We start from the raw sequence: 6,597 nt of genomic DNA on the forward strand, positions 1-6,597 counted from the left end.
CCAAACGTTTCCGAAACCCCGACTATCCGAATGTTATTTCTGCGTGATCTGGATTCCAAATCCTCGCACTTGCTTTGTGTTTTGCGCAGCTCCGTTGTGAGTTGGGCTATGTCGCGGCCATGTTGTGTTATCATGTCCTCATTCGTGCTTATTCTATTCTCTGCTTCCGTAATGCGCGTACTCTCTTTTTCCACTCGCGCTTTCAAGCATCCAATTGTCGCCACTATGTCGTCCAGCTTGACGTTGACCGACATGAATCCATTTTGAATCACCGTAGCCAGGCGATCTAAAGGGTCTGTCTCAAGGTTGTCAGATGTCTGTGGCGGTCCTCCAGCCACACCGAGTGGCTGGGAGCTAGCGAAGGAGTCCATTGGGCCGTTTTTTTTCCCTCCTGCACCCTTCTTCTCGGTGCGGCCCATGTGTGTCGATTACCACTTCGGGGTGGACTGTGCTCTCCCACGTATAGGAGCTAGTACCTTAGTACCCAGTAAAAGAGTTAGGTGTATATTAAGAGGGCAATGCCATCGCCCCTGTCGTGGCGCAGGATGCGTTACAGATCAGATATGGCTCCCAGCTCCCTTCAGTGAGCGGCACTCGATTGTGGGCCGCTGATGTGTGTCGCCCAGCCACCAGTCGGTAAGGTGCCATCAATTCCACTCCCCCGAGGTGGCAGTGCAGTGTTGGGGAATAACTGCACCTGGCCCTCGTGGCCGTATCCCGGCAGTGCTGGCAGTGTATTTGTATGTCCTCCCCTCTTCCAATGGGGTGCAGGGTTCTTGTTACCCTTAAGGCACCAGCCGTCCAGCCTCTCCTTCCGCAGTCGCAGTGCAGGCCCGCACCAGGATATCACAGTCGGGCTCACTCTCGCAGCGCGGCACTCACTTGGTGGTGTTGCCTCTGCTCCTCTCCTGCCGCAGGGATCCATGGGTCCAATCGCGTGTAAGTCGCCCGGGAAGGCGATACGTCTGTGTCCTTGGGGAACCCTTTAGCTGCCAATGTGGGATTCGGGCCGTAAATGCATCCACCATGGCTCGCAGGGCCTCTCCCACATGATGGGGGCTGGCAGTCTTGGGTGTTTCCTCAGAGGAGAGGGTGGCAGCGAGTTCGCTTCAGCCTGTCTGCGGCGCCCTGGTACGGTCTTGGCGCTCCTCCCCCACTCGGTCTGCACGCTGTCCTCAGGACTCCGGGCCAGCGGGCCAGAGTAGAAGACGCGCGGAGCGGCCATGACGCAGCTCCACCACCCCTGCAGGGTCCGACACGGATTTCTTCGTCGTACGGCACTCTGGGCGTCTCGCTTTTTCAGAGTTTATACCTTGCAACTTCCGCCATGATATTATGAAGTTTGCAGACATCCCCGTTGGTTCTGGCAGGATATTTTATAAAAAAGGATTTCATACGAGCAGGAGCGCTCCACCTAGGTGGCCATTTTTGTTGCGCGCAACAGCGCCCCCTCCGAACATCCTAGATAATTTAAGGGGGTCTCTGTGCCTTCCCTGGAGTACCTTAAATTTATGTTCCATGTCAGCTGTAAAAAGATTCCCGCGGAAAGCTATTCTGAAAACCTTGCCCCAAACCTCCTCTGTGAGTTCTTCTCCCACCAGTTCGTTCCAGTACTGTCGCAACCCTTGTCTCTCTTTTATGTTATTGGTGTTGATGACTTTGTACAATTTAGATACCATCCCCTTCCTCGAGCTGGCTGAGTCAAGCACTTTCTCAAAGGGGGTTAGAGGTCTCTTGAGATTCTCTCCCCATTTCTGGTCCTATAGGAGACCCCTCAGCCTAAGGTACTCTAATACCGTGATTTTGCCAGAGGAGGTGGTTTTCCCATGGCCTCAACCAGCGAGACCATTGGGGAGGGCCATATTGATAGATGCTCTGTTTGTGTGCCCTCTCTCCACAAGGACCACACTACCCCTAGGGTGGGATGATCAAGTAATATACCTGGAATGTTCTTTCGTGGGGCCCATAGAAGATCCCTCCCTTTGAGCGGGTGTGTATCCATATCTTCTAGGTACGTACCTAGACTACTAATGACTCCCAGTACGTACCCTTCTCATCCTTCATGTGTTCCTGGAGGACCTAGAGCTAGGCTGCTTTGTGATAATGATGAAAGTCGGGTAGGCCGAAGCCCCCTTCCTCCCTGGGGAGGGTGAGAGTGGGCTTGCCTTTCCAGATGAATTTGTGCACTGCTGCCCGTGTTCTTTGATGGTGTGTTCAGGTACATTCGTGGGGAAGGCTGTGAAAAATTATAATAGTCTTGGTAAGACAATCATCTTCACCGCCGTCATATGGTCATACTATGACAGAATCATGTGGCCCCATCGTTTTAGATCTGTCTTGATGCTGGCCAATAAAGAATCATAGTTAGCTGTAACCAGGGCCGAGAGATCCCTGGTGACACACACACCCAGTTATTTTAGTGCAGAATTTTCAACCCTGACTCTGAGGAAGGTGGTCAGAGGATCCAAGATCGGGCTGTGTACTCGAAGGGTTAGCAACATGTATTTTGATTTGTTAATTTTCAACCCCAAAAAGACCCCAAATGTATTTATTAGGGAGAGAAGGGGGGGAGCGACAGGTGCAGGTCTACTATATAACCCAAGATGTCATCTGAAAACAGGGAGAGTTTGAATTCCACCAGGACCCTTTGAATCCCTTGTATTCCTGAGTGTGTCCTCACCACTATCGCTAGGGGTTCCATCGTGAGGGTGTATATCAGGGGGGACAGAGGGCACCCCTTTCTCATCCCCCCGGTTAAGATTAAAAGAGGCTGTGAGCTCCACATTTACTTGTACTTTTGCTGTGGGGGCCCTGTACAGGGCGGCTATCCATTTTCTCAGGTGCGCCCCAAATCCCATTTTCTGAAGTAGGACCATAATGTACTTCCATTTCACTCTGTTGAAGGCTTTCTCCGAATCGAGAGAAAGCAGGCTAGCATTGAGATCTGTTTCCTGTATGTAGTGGATAAGGTCTATGGTCTTCCAGATGTTATCTGACCCCTGGTGTCCCCTAATAAAGCCCAGTTGATCCCCATGGACCAAGGGTGGCATAATCCCCTCCATCCTTTTACCGAGCGCCTTAGCCGGAATCTTGACGTCTGTATTGAGTAAAGATACTGGGCGATATGAGGAGCACTCGGTCGGGTCCTTTCCCTCTTTCGGTAACACCACTATAATGACTCCCATCATTGTCTCAGGCAAGGTCTCCCCCTTGAGGACTCTGTTAAAGACTCTAGCTAGATGTGGGGCGAGGTTAGAATGGAACAGTTTATAAAACTTTACTGAGAACCCATCTTCCCCAGGTGTTGTACCTCCCTTCATTGACTTTATCACCTGGACAATTTCCTCCTCCGCTATTGGGGCCTCTAGGTTATCTGCAACATCTCTCGCTAGGCCAGGTATAGGAATCTTTTCAAGGAAATCTTTAATTAGGGCAACATTAACATAAAATTCAGATTTGTATAACCTCTCATAATATTTTTTAAAGGCCCCACCTATACTAGAGGTGTCATAGGTCAACGTACCCTCATCAGATTTTGTGGCTTTAACCAGTTTACTTTTCTGGGCTTCCCTCCATTTCCATTCCAACATGTTATCTGCCCTGTCCCCCTTCTCATAATATTTTTGTTTGAGGAACTGAAGGCTCCTTTCCATTTTTGTCAGCAAGAGATCCTTTAGTTGGGTCCTATATTGGTCCAGAGGTACCGCTTGGTCTAGGATGATGGACGTGCCTGGTACTTGTCCCGGCTGTAGTTCCGCAATGTTGTCTCAGAGGCCCTTTTACTGATTTTCCCTTTGCCTTTTCTTTTGTGCCCCAGATTTTATCAGCACCCCCCGTAGAGTAGCCTTAAATGCGTCCCAAAGGATATGTGAGCTGACCTCCCTGTTATCATTCAAATTAAAGTATTCTACTATGTTTTCTAGCACCATTTTGGCAATTACAGTGTCCTTAAAAAGGGCATCGTTACATTTCCATCTGCCCCTTGGCTGTCGACCCCAACCTCCTACCACGGTCATTCTCAGTAGGTCATCGTCGGACCAGGGGACAGGGCCCACCCTAAGGTCCTTCACATTGGCAAGTAGGGTACTATCTAGCAGTATATAGTCAATCCTGGAGAAGGTTTCATGGATGTTTGAGTAATATGTGTATGGGGGATCACCTTCAACTGAGCTCCGAAGCGTGTCCTCCAGCCCTAGCTCACAGTTGATTCTGCAGAAACTCTGACATATGGGGTCATCTGCCGTTGGAAGAGCGTGGGGTGTCATTCTCTTCCTGTCTCTCAAGGGGTTTATTACCATGTTGAAGTCCCCTCCTATGATTAAGGTTCCTTCAACAAAGAGTCTTAGTTTGTCCCTTACCTCCTCCCAAAACGGCACCTGACCTTCGTTCGGACCATAGATCACTGCCAGGGTCAGTTGGGATCCCTGGAGCCTACCTTTAATAAGCAAGTAATGGCCCTCCAGGTCTTTAATTGAGGCCTCCGTTTGAAGCCCAAATCATTGGCCATTATAATCGCCACACCCCTTTTTTTTGTTTTGTATGAGGCGTGGAATACTTCCCCTATCCCTCTACCTCGGAGGCCCGGTTATTTCCCCCTCGCCCAGTGTGTCTCTTGAAGGAAGAGCAGGTCTAGTTTGGCCCGTCTGAATTCCCTGCCAAATAGGGATCTCTTTGTGGGCAAGTTCGTTCCCCTGACATTGAGGGAGCCTATTTCCAGCACCGGTAGGTGATTAGCCATTCCTAAGTGCAAGGTTGTCTCTAGTGAGTATCTCCGGGATGTCCCCCTGAGCTATTTCACCATGGTTTTGCTCAGCTTGTAGGGCTCGATGTAGGCTTGAAACCACCACCCCCCTCTGTTTGCCTCTCCACCCTCCCCATTTCCCCCCTGGCCCCTCTCCCCCCGGGTGGAGCTAAACCCCAACTGCCCCCTTCCCTCCTACCAACACCTTTGTGCCTTCTCCCTGTATCCCCCTACCTCCTCCCCGGCGCCCAGACAAAAAAGTTCAACCATTGCTGGTGCTTGACTGGACCACCATTGTGCCTGCTTCGGAAGGGGCCACTCATTGGATTTATCTCACGCATTGAGCCCCTATGTTCACCCCCCGTCCCCTATCATGGATGCTATTTTTCTAAGATTACACTCTTGTGAAAGCTCCCCCAATACTTGCTATTCGCTGGAGAAGCTCACCATATCTTTTTTCAAGTCTCAGGTCTGCTTCCTTGGCCCAGGAGGGGACCTCCATCATCCGTTGGAGCCTCCTGGGCCATCGTCATGGAGAAATGGGGGAGTGTTCAGTTTCTTGAATTTTCTGGATCCTGGGATTCTTCTGCTGTCCCTCACATTTCCATTCCCACCTGTTGCACCCACTGCTTCCCCAGTGGGCCGTGTCTGGTCGTCGGCGGTGTCCACATATTCTTGGATCGCTCCTCTGATGTTGTCTTCAGTGACCAGGTAGTGATACTTGGCCCATGTATTCAAAGGAAAGAGAGAAGGGATAGCCCCACCGGTACCAGACCCCTTTTTCCCCACAAATATTGGGTCAGGGTGGCACAGCCATCGTATAGCCAGCGTGAAAGGGGACAAGTCCTGAAAGATTGAGATTCTTGCGTTGTTATATGTGATTTTGTGGGCTTTCTTGGGTTCCTCCAGGATTTTCTTTTTTCCGCATAGTAGTGAAAGTGCACAAGGATGGAGCGGGTGCCCCCAACTCTGCCACCAGCTCTGTGCAACCTGTCTATCGTGGGTTCCGTTGTCACCTTGTTCCCAAACAGGAGGTGGATCACATCTCTGACCACACAACAACTATCCCTCTCTGTCTCCCTATCCACCTCTGGGATGCCAAAGAACCCTCCAGACCAGTGGAACTGCCAAGGGGAGGGACCCCTGGAACCCTGCTCTTCTTGAGTGGTGGCCCTTGGGCCCAGGCTCAGGCGTGTGCCCACGCAGGAGAGGTCCAACAGCACAACCCCACCATCCTGGACAAGCCCCATTAGTGGGGCAGGCAGAAGGTGAGAGGGGATGCCACACCTCCCCTCAGTGAAGGGGAGGTGTGGCATCTCTCTCCCCCCGGCATAAGCACATCAAGGCCCCAAAGTGATCAGGAGGAACCATTTGGGTTTAGGCCCCCAGAGCTTTCCCCCCCTGGGGCGAGTGCCCACCTTAACCAGAAACTTTCCAAGCTAAGACACACAGGAAGGCCCTGAATCTCAGGCGCCTGGGGCAGGAGTTGCTTTCATTTAACTCTAGGTTAAACCACACTCCTTTATTGTGTGCATTTTTATTTCCTGTGTCTTCACCACCTGGTCCCCCTAACTCTAAGTCACCACTCAGCTCTGTGTGGCTAGCCAATAGTGAATAATGTGTGCTCCCGGTGTGTGATGTTTGCCTGATTAGTCACTTGCTGGTTCCTTGAGCAACATCAATCTTATGCTCTTCATTCTGGCTGTCACCTGTTGCTGACTCTTTTGACCAGTGAACAGCCTTCCTATTTGATTAACCAGCATTTTGACTTGTGCTTCTAGGCACTGAAATCTTTCTTGATCTCTGTAATCATCTCTCTGTGCCCTAGGGCTGTACAAATTGGATTCAAAGTGTGC

This window comes from Ambystoma mexicanum, chromosome 10 (genome assembly GCF_040938575.1).
Source record: "Ambystoma mexicanum isolate Mex_15411 chromosome 10, UKY_AmexF1_1, whole genome shotgun sequence".
In the NCBI taxonomy this organism is placed as follows: Eukaryota; Metazoa; Chordata; class Amphibia; order Caudata; family Ambystomatidae; genus Ambystoma; species Ambystoma mexicanum.